This window comes from Anomaloglossus baeobatrachus, chromosome 4 (assembly GCF_048569485.1).
Source record: "Anomaloglossus baeobatrachus isolate aAnoBae1 chromosome 4, aAnoBae1.hap1, whole genome shotgun sequence".
Classification (NCBI taxonomy): domain Eukaryota; kingdom Metazoa; phylum Chordata; class Amphibia; order Anura; family Aromobatidae; genus Anomaloglossus; species Anomaloglossus baeobatrachus.
This window is the reverse complement of record NC_134356.1, coordinates 368,948,270-368,961,767: the sequence shown is the minus strand read 5'-3', so window position 1 is coordinate 368,961,767 and position 13,498 is coordinate 368,948,270. Positions and strand designations below refer to the sequence as shown.

Below are 13,498 nucleotides of genomic sequence, written 5' to 3'. Positions count from 1 at the left end.
AGGCGGTCTTTAGCTTGACATGTCTTGGGAATAAGAGTCACACAGCTGAGGAGTTGTGGTCAGCTCTGCGGTCCGAGTTTAATAAATGGTTGTCTCCACTCAACCTGCAGCCTGGTAAGGCCGTGTGCGACAATGCTGCAAACCTGGGTGCGGCCCTTCGCCTGGGCAAGGTGACACACGTGCCTTGTATGGCTCACGTGTTGAACCTTGTTGTCCAGCAATTTTTAACACACTATCCCGGCCTAGATGGCCTTCTGACCAGGGCACGGAAACTGTCTGCAGTGCTCACTTCCGCCGTTCAAGCGCCGCAGCTGAGCGACTTGCATCGCTCCAGAAGTCTTTCGGCCTGCCGGTTCATCGCCTGAAATGCGATGTGGCGACACGCTGGAATTCAACTCTCCACATGTTACAGCGACTGTGGCAGCACCGCAGAGCCCTGGTGCAATACGTCATGACGTATAGCCTGGGCCAACGAGATGCAGAGGTGGGGCAGATCACCCTGATGGAGTGATCTCAGATCACGGACCTATGCACCCTTCTGCACAGTTTCGACATGGCGACGAATATGTTTAGCGCTGACAATGCCATTATCAGCATGACGATTACAGTCATTTACATGCTGGAGCACACGCTAAACACTATTCGGAGTCAGGGGGTGGGACAACAGGAAGGGGAGGAACTACAGGAGGATTCATATGCGCAAGACACAACAACATCACCAAGGTCCAGACGTTCATCATCACCAACGCGGCAGGCATGGGACCATGGGGGACAGGGATCAACAAGGGCGCATGGTAGCAGGCGAGATGTTGAGGAAGGTGCAGGAGGACATGAAGATATGGAGGACGAACTGTCCATGGACATGGAAGACTCAGCTGATGAGGGGGACCTTGGTCAAATTTAAGTTGAAAGAGGTTGGGGGGAGATGACAGAGGAAGAAAGAACGGTTAGCACCTCTATGCCACAAACACAGCGTGGACTTGGTCCGCATGGCTGCGCAAGACACATGAGTGCCTTCTTGTTGCACTACCTCCAACATGACCCTCGTATTGTCAAAATTAGAAGTGATGATGACTACTGGCTTGCCACACTATTAGATCCCCGGGACAAGTCCAAATTTTGTGACATAATTCCACCCATAGAAAGGGACGCACGTATGCAGGAGTATCAGCAGAAGCTGTTACTCGATCTTAGCTCGGCTTTTCCACCAAACAACCGTGCAGGTGAAGGGAGTGATTCTCCCAGTTGTAACTTGACAAACATGGGACGGCCTCGTCATCTTCAACAGTCTACCCGTACCAGTAGGACCGTATCTGGTGCTGGTAACAGCAATTTTATGGAATCTTTTCATAATTTTTTTAGACCCTCCTTTGCAAGGCCACCAGAGACATCAAGTGTGTCACATAGTCAACGGATGGAGAGGATGATACAGGAGTATCTCCAAATGAACATCGATGCAATGACTTTGCAAATGGAGCCTTGCTCCTTTTGTGCTTCAAATCTAGAAAAATGTCAAGAGCTCTCCAGTTACGCCTTGAAGATTTTGTCGTGTCCAGCTGCCAGCGTTGTCTCTGAACGTGTCTTCAGTGCTGCTGGGTGTGTGCTGACAGATAAGCGCACGCGTCTGTCCAGTGACAATGTGGACAGACTGACGTTCATCAAAATGAACAAGTCATGGATCCAGAAGGAATTTACTACCCCTGTGTCATCCTGGGGAGAGTAAATGCTTGTGGATTTGGAATGTGCTTGATGCAAATCAAAACATCCTGTTTGCAACTAGGGCACAAGTCCTGCCACTGATGGGGTGTCTGTGTGCCCAATTTGGGGAAAAAAGGTAGACTCCGCTTGGAGTAACCCTTGCTTGCTGTGTTTTTTAAAAATGATACAAGATGAACAGATCTGAAGGCAAGATGAAGGCAACATCATGTCTCCGCCTGCACTTTTCTCACAAACCTGCATTTTTCCAGGGACACCCTACTCAACACCGTCTACAGACAGCAGCCAGATCTCTGTCCCTCAGATGTGGTCAAATAAAAGGCCACTTACTGCGACCCATGACAAAGCTAAGTGGTTGACTCTATCCCTCTGTAAGCTGTTGGCTACCGAAATGCTGCCTTTACGCGTAGTGGACACACAGGATTTTACAGACCTTATGTCTGTCGCTGTGCCCCAGTACCAGATGCCCAATCACCACTGCTTCTCCAAGAAAAGCATGCCCGCGCTACACCAGCATGTCGCACACAACATCACCACTTCCTTGAGAAAATCTGTGTGCGACAGGGTGCATTTCAACACAGATACTTGGACCAGTAAGCATAGACAGGGTCATTACATGTCACTGACTGGGCACTGGCAAACTATGGTGAGAGATGGAGAAGGGTCTGCTGTACAAGTCTTGCCGTCCCCACGAGTTGTTTCAATCCTTGTTCTGTATGTAGAAGTTAATACACTGCTTCTGCCTCTTCAACCTCGTGTGGGTCCTCTACCTTGGCGCAAACCCTGTGTGGTCAGGCCACCCTTGCTTGCAACTGCGCACAAGGACTACCACACACCTCCTTACTATGCTGGCAGCAGAGCTCAATGCCATCAGGCGGTCAAAGTTTTACTTTGAAATGTATGGGAAATGTGAGTCACACCGCTATTACAGAGAATAGTAGTCAGGCAGGGTCAAAACATTAATTGAGGAACAGGAACAGAATGGGACGGCCAGGAAAGAATCAGAAAACAAGCAGAGGTGAAATGCGTATCGGCCAACAAGGTACATAAACAGCAAGCAGGAAAAGTAGTCAGGTAACAAGCACACAAAATCATAAAACTGAACTGGGGGTAAAATTAACCAGAGGTTCATAGCTATGTCTGGCAGTGGTCTGCAGACAGGATGGGCATAAAAAAGGGTGTGGTGTCTTCCCATTGGTTGTAGCTGAATGATGGTATTTCATCTGTGAGATACCCACCAGCTACATTCAGCCAGAGATTCTGCATCTGTCAAGGTAATGCAGCCCAGTGGGTGAGCATAACCTGCGTCCACCTGCGCCGCTGGCATCGACTACTCTCCCATCATCAGCACTATTCATGAAAGGAACACGTTGTCACCTGGCGACCGGAGTACAAATTGACGGAGCGGACTCCGTTGGTGACTTAACAGCCGTGTGCGGCAATGATGCAAACCTGGCTGCGGGCCATCCTCAGGGCAATGTGACACACGTGCCTTTTAGGGCTCACGTGTTGAACCGAATTCGCCAGCAATTTTTAAAACACCATCACGGCCTACATGGCCTTGTGCAGTGGGCACGCTCGCTATGTGCTCACTTCCATCGTGCGCACACAGCAGCTCAACAACTTTCATCACTCCGGAAGTCTTAGGGTCTGGCAGTTAAACGCCGTAAATGCGATGTTTCGACACGCAGGAATTGGAATCTGCACATGTTGCAGCGTGTGTGGCAGCACCGCAGAGCCCTGCTGAAATACGGTAAGACATATAGCCTGGGATAACTTGATCCAGAGGTGGTGCAGATCACGCTGCTGGAGTGGTGTCAGATCAAGGACCTATGCACCCTGCTACACAGTTTTGAAATGTCGACGAAGATGTTTAGCACTGGCAATGTCATTCTCAGCGTGACAATTCTGGTCATCTACATGATGGAGCACACTGTAATTATTATTCGGAGTCAGGTGTTGGGACAAGAGGAAGGGGAGGAAGTACAGGAGGAGTCATATGCGGAAGGGATAACAAGATCTACGAGGTCCAGATGGTCAGCGGCACCTATGCGGCAGTCATGGTGAGGGAGAGGGATTAACAAGGGCGCATAGTATCAGCAAAAAGTGTTGATGAAAGTGCAGGAGCCCATGAAGAAATGGAGGACGAACTGGCGATGGGCATGGAAGACTCAGCAGATGAGTGAGAGCTTGCTCACATTTCGGTTGTGCGAGGTTGGGGGGGAGAGGGCAGAGGAAGGATGCACGATTCTCACCTCTCTGCCACCAACACACCAAGGACTTGGTCCTCCTGGATGCACAAGACACATGAGCGCCTTCTTGCTGCACTACCTACATGACCCTCGGATTGTATGAATTTGAACTAATCCTGAATACTGGGTTGCCACACTGTTAGATCCCCGGTACAAGACAAAATTTGGCGAACTAATTCCTGCCATAGAAATAGACGCACGTATACAGGAGTATCTGCAGAATGTGGTACGCAATCTTAGATCTACTTGTCCACTAAACACCAGTGCTGCACAGAGTGAATCTCAACGCTTTGTCATGGATAGGAGGAAATGGTCTTTTACTTGTCCACATCGGAGGGACCGAGGGATGGCTGCTGTGCTGAGATGGCGTTGAGTACGGTGTCCCTGCACAGTTGCACTTTTGGTCATATCCCAAAATGAGTTGAAAAAGGACAGATGCTGTTGGAAAGGGGAACAGGTGTGTTGGAAAGGGGAAAAAAGTTTTGGTCCGTGGATTTGGTGGTTAAGCAACTGTAACATTTGCTGAAGAAACAACATCTGTTACAGTGGGACTGGCAGATTTGGATAAAGTGGTATATAATCTGTGACCGCTATATAACGAAAATTAATAAGAAAAGAAAGAGAAAGGTATATATCCCCATCAGCAGTCAGTGTCCACCGTGCTCCCAGTTGGAAAAGGAGAGGTTGGCAACTTGAAGGTTTGGTGGAGGATACAGAGCTGTGTGGCTATGAAACTAATAGTAGCCTGAACCGAGTTAGACGCCATTCGGATCTGGAGACTGTGAGCCCTGTTAGCGTCACAGGGTCCACATGCCCACCCAGCCCAGGAACTCCCTGTTAACAACACAGGGGCCATTGAGTACGCTGACCGTGTGCGTAGGGGCCACACCTGTGGACAGCAGGCGCATCAGCAGCAGCAGGCCTGTTAATGCCACTGGGCTGCACAAGCAGGACTGTTAGGACAGGAGCTGGTCTTAACCGTTCTGCGTTACCAACTGTGGTGGTGGCCTGCATCCACCACCCGATCCCTGCCTACCTCTGGCCTAAAGCCGCAATGGGTTCAACACATGGAGGTGTGCTCTTTCGGAGCATAATAGAAGACTGCGCACCTCCTTGTTGGCTCCAGCCCCTTTTATAACCTGGGTCCGCCCCAAACCAGGGTGAACCACAATGCACCTCCTGGAGACAAAAGTAGAGTGACACGTCATGAGTGGCATAACTAGCGTCCTATTTGGAAACGCAACTTCAATGATGACCTCATGGCTGCCATGACCCAAACACCTCACCAGTCATCGTCTGAGCATCAATAATGCGGTGACAAGTCATAGGTGTGGGCCTCTGCAAGCCATTTGGGAGGACACCTGATGCCCTGTGGTCTATATGGGACCCCCACATCAGGGCCAGGGCCAAAGAGTTCATTACCGGACCTAGTCTCTGATGCAGGAAGTGCCTGAGCATGCTCAGTAGCATGAAATACAGTCTCTGAAAAAAGACTATCAGCTTTAGCATGGTGTCTATGCCCAAAACAGGACTTATACCCGGCACGGAATGCAAGCACCTGTGCAAAGAGGCTTTTCACACTTAGTGTGGGAGCATGCGCTGTATCCCGAAATGAAAACTTAGCGTCAGGAATGGCACAGTCAGGCTGAGCATACTCACTAGGCGAAACACTGTAATTATGCTGCAGCTGGGGTACATCGGCACACGCATGCGCACTAGCTGCCTCTCCACACTTAGACGTGGAGGGGAAATTTGTCTTGGAGATGCTGTCTATGAACAGAAGGAAAAGCTAAAGGAAGCCTGACTTTCTATCCCTCCGAATTATGAAATGCAGCAATGAATTCCATGAGTTTGCTATAACATTAGCGTAGCAAAATGTGCATGAGGGTGTGATGTAGAGGTGCTAGAAATAGCTTGTCACCAGTGGGGCACTAATGGAATACAACAGCCAGTTCTATGATGCCACAAAATGGCAGTATTTTGTGCTATCATTATAGCTTATTAAAAACAGAGCACGAGGTTGTCATGCAGAGACGCATACAATAGCCACGTTTAGGATACAACTAGGTACAGTGAGTGTTTGCTAGTATAATGGCTGAGTTTAAAAAAGTTTGAGTGTGCAATGCAGGCAGACGTGCTGCTAATAACGTTCCAATACTGTGAATTGACAAAAGTACAATAGCCACGTTTAGGATACAACTAGGTACAGTGAGTGTTTGCTAGTATAATGGCTGAGTTTAAAAAAGTTTGAGTGTGCAATGCAGGCAGACGTGCTGCAAATAACGTTCCAATACTGTGAATTGACAAAAGTACAATAGCCACGTTTAGGATACAACTAGGTACAGTGAGTGTTTGCTAGTATAATGGCTGAGTTTAAAAAAGTTTGAGTGTGCAATGCAGGCAGACGTGCTGCAAATAACGTTCCAATACTGTGAATTGACAAAAGTACAATAGCCACGTTTAGGATACAACTAGGTACAGTGAGTGTTTGCTAGTATAATGGCTGAGTTTAAAAAAGTTTGAGTGTGCAAGGCAGGCAGATGTCCTGCAAATAACGTTCCAATACTGTGAATTGACAAAAGTACAATAGCCACGTTTAGGATACAACTAGGTACAGTGAGTGTTTGCTAGTATAATGGCTGAGTTTAAAAAAGTTTGAGTGTGCAATGCAGGCAGACGTGCTGCAAATAACGTTCCAATACTGTGAATTGACAAAAGTACAATAGCCACGTTTAGGATACAACTAGGTACAGTGAGTGTTTGCTAGTATAATGGCTGAGTTTAAAAAAGTTTGAGTGTGCAATGCAGGCAGACGTCCTGCAAATAACGTTCCAATACTGTGAATTGACAAAAGTACAATAGCCACGTTTAGGATACAACTAGGTACAGTGAGTGTTTGCTAGTATAATGGCTGAGTTTAAAAAAGTTTGAGTGTGCAAGGCAGGCAGATGTCCTGCAAATAACGTTCCAATACTGTGAATTGACAAAAGTACAATAGCCACGTTTAGGATACAACTAGGTACAGTGAGTGTTTGCTAGTATAATGGCTGAGTTTAAAAAAGTTTGAGTGTGCAATGCAGGCAGACGTGCTGCAAATAACGTTCCAATACTGTGAATTGACAAAAGTACAATAGCCACGTTTAGGATACAACTAGGTACAGTGAGTGTTTGCTAGTATAATGGCTGAGTTTAAAAAAGTTTGAGTGTGCAATGCAGGCAGACGTCCTGCAAATAACGTTCCAATACTGTGAATTGACAAAAGTACAATAGCCACGTTTAGGATACAACTAGGTACAGTGAGTGTTTGCTAGTATAATGGCTGAGTTTAAAAAAGTTTGAGTGTGCAAGGCAGGCAGATGTCCTGCAAATAACGTTCCAATACTGTGAATTGACAAAAGTACAATAGCCACGTTTACGATACAACTAGGTACAGTGAGTGTTTGCTAGTATAATGGCTGAGTTTAAAAAAGTTTGAGTGTGCAATGCAGGCAGACGTGCTGCAAATAACGTTCCAATACTGTGAATTGACAAAAGTACAATAGCCACGTTTAGGATACAACTAGGTACAGTGAGTGTTTGCTAGTATAATGGCTGAGTTTAAAAAAGTTTGAGTGTGCAAGGCAGGCAGATGTCCTGCAAATAACGTTCCAATACTGTGAATTGACAAAAGTACAATAGCCACGTTTACGATACAACTAGGTACAGTGAGTGTTTGCTAGTATAATGGCTGAGTTTAAAAAAGTTTGAGTGTGCAATGCAGGCAGACGTGCTGCAAATAACATTCCAATACTGTGAATTGACAAAAGTACAATAGCCACGTTTAGGATACAACTAGGTACAGTGAGTGTTTGCTAGTATAATGGCTGAGTTTAAAAAAGTTTGAGTGTGCAATGCAGGCAGATGTCCTGCAAATAACGTTCCAATACTGTGAATTGACAAAAGTACAATAGCCACGTTTAGGATACAACTAGGTACAGTGAGTGTTTGCTAGTATAATGGCTGAGTTTAAAAAAGTTTGAGTGTGCAAGGCAGGCAGATGTCCTGCAAATAACGTTCCAATACTGTGAATTGACAAAAGTACAATAGCCACGTTTAGGATACAACTAGGTACAGTGAGTGTTTGCTAGTATAATGGCTTCGTTATAATTAGTTGGAGTGTGCAACGCAGGCAGATGCGCTCTGCAAATGTCTTGGCACTAGTGGGACTATAGCAAAGTCCAATAGCCACGTATAGGATGCCACTAGGTACACTGAGTGTTTGCTAGTAAAATTGCTTAGTTTAAAAAAGTTGTAGTGTGCAATGCAGGCAGACGTGCTCTGCAAATGTCTTTGCACTAGTGGGACTATAGCAAAGTCCAATAGCCACGTATAGGATGCCACTAGGTACACTGAGTGAGAGGGGAGCCAGCACGATCTGAAATTGGCATGCATCATATAAAAAGTGAAAATTCACAGATTTATTCCAACTGTACTACAATAAAAAAAAATGAGATTTTTAGCAAATAATTGATCAATTTTTTGAGCCACCCCTGCCAACGTCACGGCAAATCTCAATAGGGGGGTCCTACTCTACATTCTGTATTTCATGTGCCATGCGGCCTCCTAGATAAAGTTAAAAGCAGAACCATAATAGAGCACACATACCTGTAACCTGTATATAACCGCTTCTATGTTGCAAAAAAGGCACTTGTGGATAGAGACCAGCCCAGGTCCCAGCATGTGGAGCAAGCTCTGCACCATACCAGGACTATATCAGAACTGATCCTCCCAGTGCCAACCAGCAACCATTGATAAAGGCGGACCAGATCCAAGATGGTGCTTAATTAGCATTGCCTGTGGAAAGGGGTGAGGTAACTGAATCTGAACAGCTACCAACATGAGGAATACATAGCAAACCAAAATCAGGCGTGCATGGCATGGTGGTGACCGGCCACCAGAATTTGTAGCATAACTACGACCAAACAGAGAGAGAGGGGAGCCAGCACGATCTGAAATTGGCATGCATCATATAAAAAGTGAAAATTCACAGATTTATTCCAACTGTACTACAATAAAAAAAAAAAAATGAGATTTTTAGCAAATAATTGATCAATTTTTTGAGCCACCCCTGCCAACGTCACGGCAAATCTCAATAGGGGGGTCCTACTCTACATTCTGTATTTCATGTGCCATGCGGCCTCCTAGATAAAGTTAAAAGCAGAACCATAATAGAGCACACATACCTGTAACCTGTATATAACCGCTTCTATGTTGCAAAAAAGGCACTTGTGGATAGAGACCAGCCCAGGTCCCAGCATGTGGAGCAAGCTCTGCACCATACCAGGACTATATCAGAACTGATCCTCCCAGTGCCAACCAGCAACCATTGATAAAGGCGGACCAGATCCAAGATGGTGCTTAATTAGCATTGCCTGTGAAAAGGGGTGAGGTAACTGAATCTGAACAGCTACCAACATGAGGAATACATAGCAAACCAAAATCAGGCGTGCATGGCATGGTGGTGACCGGCCACCAGAATTTGTAGCATAACTACGACCAAACAGAGAGAGAGGGGAGCCAGCACGATCTGAAATTGGCATGCATCATATAAAAAGTGAAAATTCACAGATTTATTCCAACTGTACTACAATAAAAAAAAAAAAAAATGAGATTTTTAGCAAATAATTGATCAATTTTTTGAGCCACCCCTGCCAACGTCACGGCAAATCTCAATAGGGGGGTCCTACTCTACATTCTGTATTTCATGTGCCATGCGGCCTCCTAGATAAAGTTAAAAGCAGAACCATAATAGAGCACACATACCTGTAACCTGTATATAACCGCTTCTATGTTGCAAAAAAGGCACTTGTGGATAGAGACCAGCCCAGGTCCCAGCATGTGGAGCAAGCTCTGCACCATACCAGGACTATATCAGAACTGATCCTCCCAGTGCCAACCAGCAACCATTGATAAAGGCGGACCAGATCCAAGATGGTGCTTAATTAGCATTGCCTGTGGAAAGGGGTGAGGTAACTGAATCTGAACAGCTACCAACATGAGGAATACATAGCAAACCAAAATCAGGCGTGCATGGCATGGTGGTGACCGGCCACCAGAATTTGTAGCATAACTACGACCAAACAGAGAGAGAGGGGAGCCAGCACGATCTGAAATTGGCATGCATCATATAAAAAGTGAAAATTCACAGATTTATTCCAACTGTACTACAATAAAAAAAAAAAATGAGATTTTTAGCAAATAATTGATCAATTTTTTGAGCCACCCCTGCCAACGTCACGGCAAATCTCAATAGGGGGGTCCTACTCTACATTCTGTATTTCATGTGCCATGCGGCCTCCTAGATAAAGTTAAAAGCAGAACCATAATAGAGCACACATACCTGTAACCTGTATATAACCGCTTCTATGTTGCAAAAAAGGCACTTGTGGATAGAGACCAGCCCAGGTCCCAGCATGTGGAGCAAGCTCTGCACCATACCAGGACTATATCAGAACTGATCCTCCCAGTGCCAACCAGTGGTACACTGAGTGTTTGCTAGTATAATGGCTTACTTAGAATGAGTTGGAGTGTGCAGAGGACAAGAGGGTACAGTGGCAGGATTGTGGTGCTCTGGGTAGAGGAATGGAAGCCTGCCTTTCTATTCCCTCCTAATGGTGAAATGCAGGGAGGAAATCCCTGACCTGGGCTACACAGACGCTGTTGCTGTTTGCAGGACCTGTCACTTATGGCTCTCTGACCCTGCCGCTTTGAGCCCTTAAAAGGACTGCTAGAATGTGCTCTCCCTATGCTGTCTAATGCTGTGTATGCAGCGCATACAGCTGTATCGGCTATAGGACTCAGGAGGACGGAGCTGCGACACTGATGTCTGACACCAAAGACGCAGAAGGCAGATAATGGCGTTCGTGAAGAAAATGTCCGGTTTTATAATGCAGGGACATGTGACATGCAGATCCTATCACACATGCCGTTGCTTCTCTGGCTCAAAGTCCACTTAGGTGTGTGTGTGTCTGTGATTGGCTGACATGCTGGCCCGCCCCACAAGACGCGCGCGCTTAGGGAAGGAAGACAAGAAAAAAAAAAAAAAAATGGCGATCGCCATTATAGAAACAGCAGTGATCTGAAGGCGCTGTTCACGCACACTATACACTGAAATGTGATAATAGTTTGATTCACAGAGTGACTTACACTATTACAGCAGAAACCAAGCTAGGATTTAGCTGTTTTTTGGCTGCTAGAACCGTTCTCGAACGTTTCTAGAACTATCGAGCTTTTGCAAAAAGCTCGAGTTCTAGTTCGATCTAGAACATGCCCCAAAATCACTCGAGCCGCGAACTGGAGAACCACGAACCGCGCTCAACTCTAGTCGCTAGGCAGGTAAGTCTGTGTGACGGCTCCAAACGATATTGTGCGCTACGGGCAGCGATTTGCCCATGACGCACAACCGACGGGGGCGGGTACGCTCGCTAGCGATATCGCTGCGTGTGACGGGGCCTTCATTCTGCAGCATTGTGGTATTAGCTAATAAATGTGAAATGGGAGGTATTGATTAGGTCACTTCATTAGTAGCTAATAATTTCAAAATTTTTATGGATACATTGCAATTCTTTAACATAGAAAACGGTATTTGTTTATGTAAATTGTATTAACCCCTTAGTGACGGAGCTAATTTTCACCTTAATGACCAGACCAAATTTTGCACTTCAGACCAGTGTCACTTCATGAGGTTATAACTCTGGAACGCTTCAACGGATCCCGGTGATTTTGAGATTGTTTTTTCATCACATATTGGACTTCATGTTAGTAACAAATTTAGGACAATATTTTTTGCGTTTATTTATGAAAAAAATTGAATTTTGGCAAAAATTTTGGAAATTTAGCAATTTTCAACTTTTGAATTTTTATACCGTTAAACCAGAGATTTCTGTGACACAAAATACTTAATAAATAACATTTCCCACATGTCTACTTTACATCAGCACAATTTTGGAAACAAAATTTTTTTTTGTTAGGAAGTTAGAAGAGTTCAAAGTTTATCAGCGATTTCTCATTTTTACATCAAAATTTACAAAACCATTTTTTTAGGGACCACATCACATTTGAAGTGACTTCAATAGGTCTAGATGACAGAAAATACCCAAAAGTGACACCATTCTAAAAACTGCACCCCCCAAAGTACTCAAAACCACATTCAAGAAGTTTATTAACCCTTCAGGTGCTTCACATGAACAAAAGCAATGTGGAATGAAAAAAAGCAAAAATTAAATTTTACCTAAAAATGTTGCTCTAACCCAAATTTATTCACTTTTAGAAGAAATAACACAACAAAATGGACCACAAAACTTGTTCCCCACTTTCTTATGAGTGCGCCGATACCCCACATGTGGTCAGAAACCTTTGTTTGGACAAATGGGAGAGCTCGGAACAGAAGGAGCAATATTTGAATTTTGGAAAGCAAATTTGGCTGAAATAGATTGCGGGCACCATGTTGCATTTACAGGTCCGCTAAGGTACCTAAACAGAAGAAACCCCTCACAAGTGACGCCATTTTGGAAACTAGACCCCTCAAGGCTTCTATCTAGGGGTATAGTGAGCATTTTAGATCCACAGGTACTTCACAGATTTTGTTAACGTTACGTTGTCATATTGAAAATTTTAATAATTTTCTCAAAAATGTTGCTTTAGCATCAATTTTCTCACTTTTTCAAGAGGTAATTCCAAAAATTTGACCTCAAGGTTTGTTAACCACTTTTTTTATGAGCGCGGTGGTACCTCACATGTCGTCTGAAACCTTTGTTTGGACAAATGGGAGGGCTTGGAACGAAAGGAGCAATATTTGAATTTTGGAAAGGAAATTTGGCTGAAAAAGATTGCGGGCACCATGTCGCATTTGGAGGTCCCCTAAGGTACCTAAACAGCAGAAACCCCGCACAAGTGACCCCATTTTGGAAACTAGGCCCCTCAAGGAATTTATCTAGATGTTTGGTGAGTACCCTGAACCCCCAGGTGCGTCACAGAATTTTATAACGTTGAGCCATGAAAATAAAAAAAAACAAATTTACCACAAAATTGTTATTTCAACCAGGTAGCTTTTTTTTCACAAGGGTAACAGGAAAAAAATCACCATGAAATTTATTGTGCAATTTCTCCTGAGTTTGGCGATACCTTATATGTGGTGGAAATCAACTGTTTGGGCGCATGACAGGGCTCGGAAGGGAAGGAGCGCCATTTGACTGCAAAATTGTCTGGAATCAATAGCGGACGCTATGTTGCATTAGGAGAGCCTGTTCTGCCTTCGTCCACGTGTGAGCTGTGTGGACTCCGGCATACAGCTAACCTTCATCCACTGTTTCAATAAACAGACTGTGTTGCCTTTAAGTCTCTATTTATTAAATGATGATGGATAGGTGGATGATCATAAGAAATGGATGATTAATTGGTAAAAACTATAACAAAAGATACAAATCCAAATCAGTACAGGCATATCACAAATAACAGAATGACATACATAGTAGTACTGGTATTTACAGAAT

The 13,498-nt window shown here is 44.8% G+C and overlaps 1 protein-coding gene across 2 annotated transcripts in view; it reads left to right on the top strand.

Moving 5' to 3' along the window:
* Positions 1-13,498, top strand: part of PRKAR2B (protein kinase cAMP-dependent type II regulatory subunit beta) — a 266,961-nt gene that overhangs the window by 117,271 nt on the left and 136,192 nt on the right. The window lies entirely within an intron of this gene.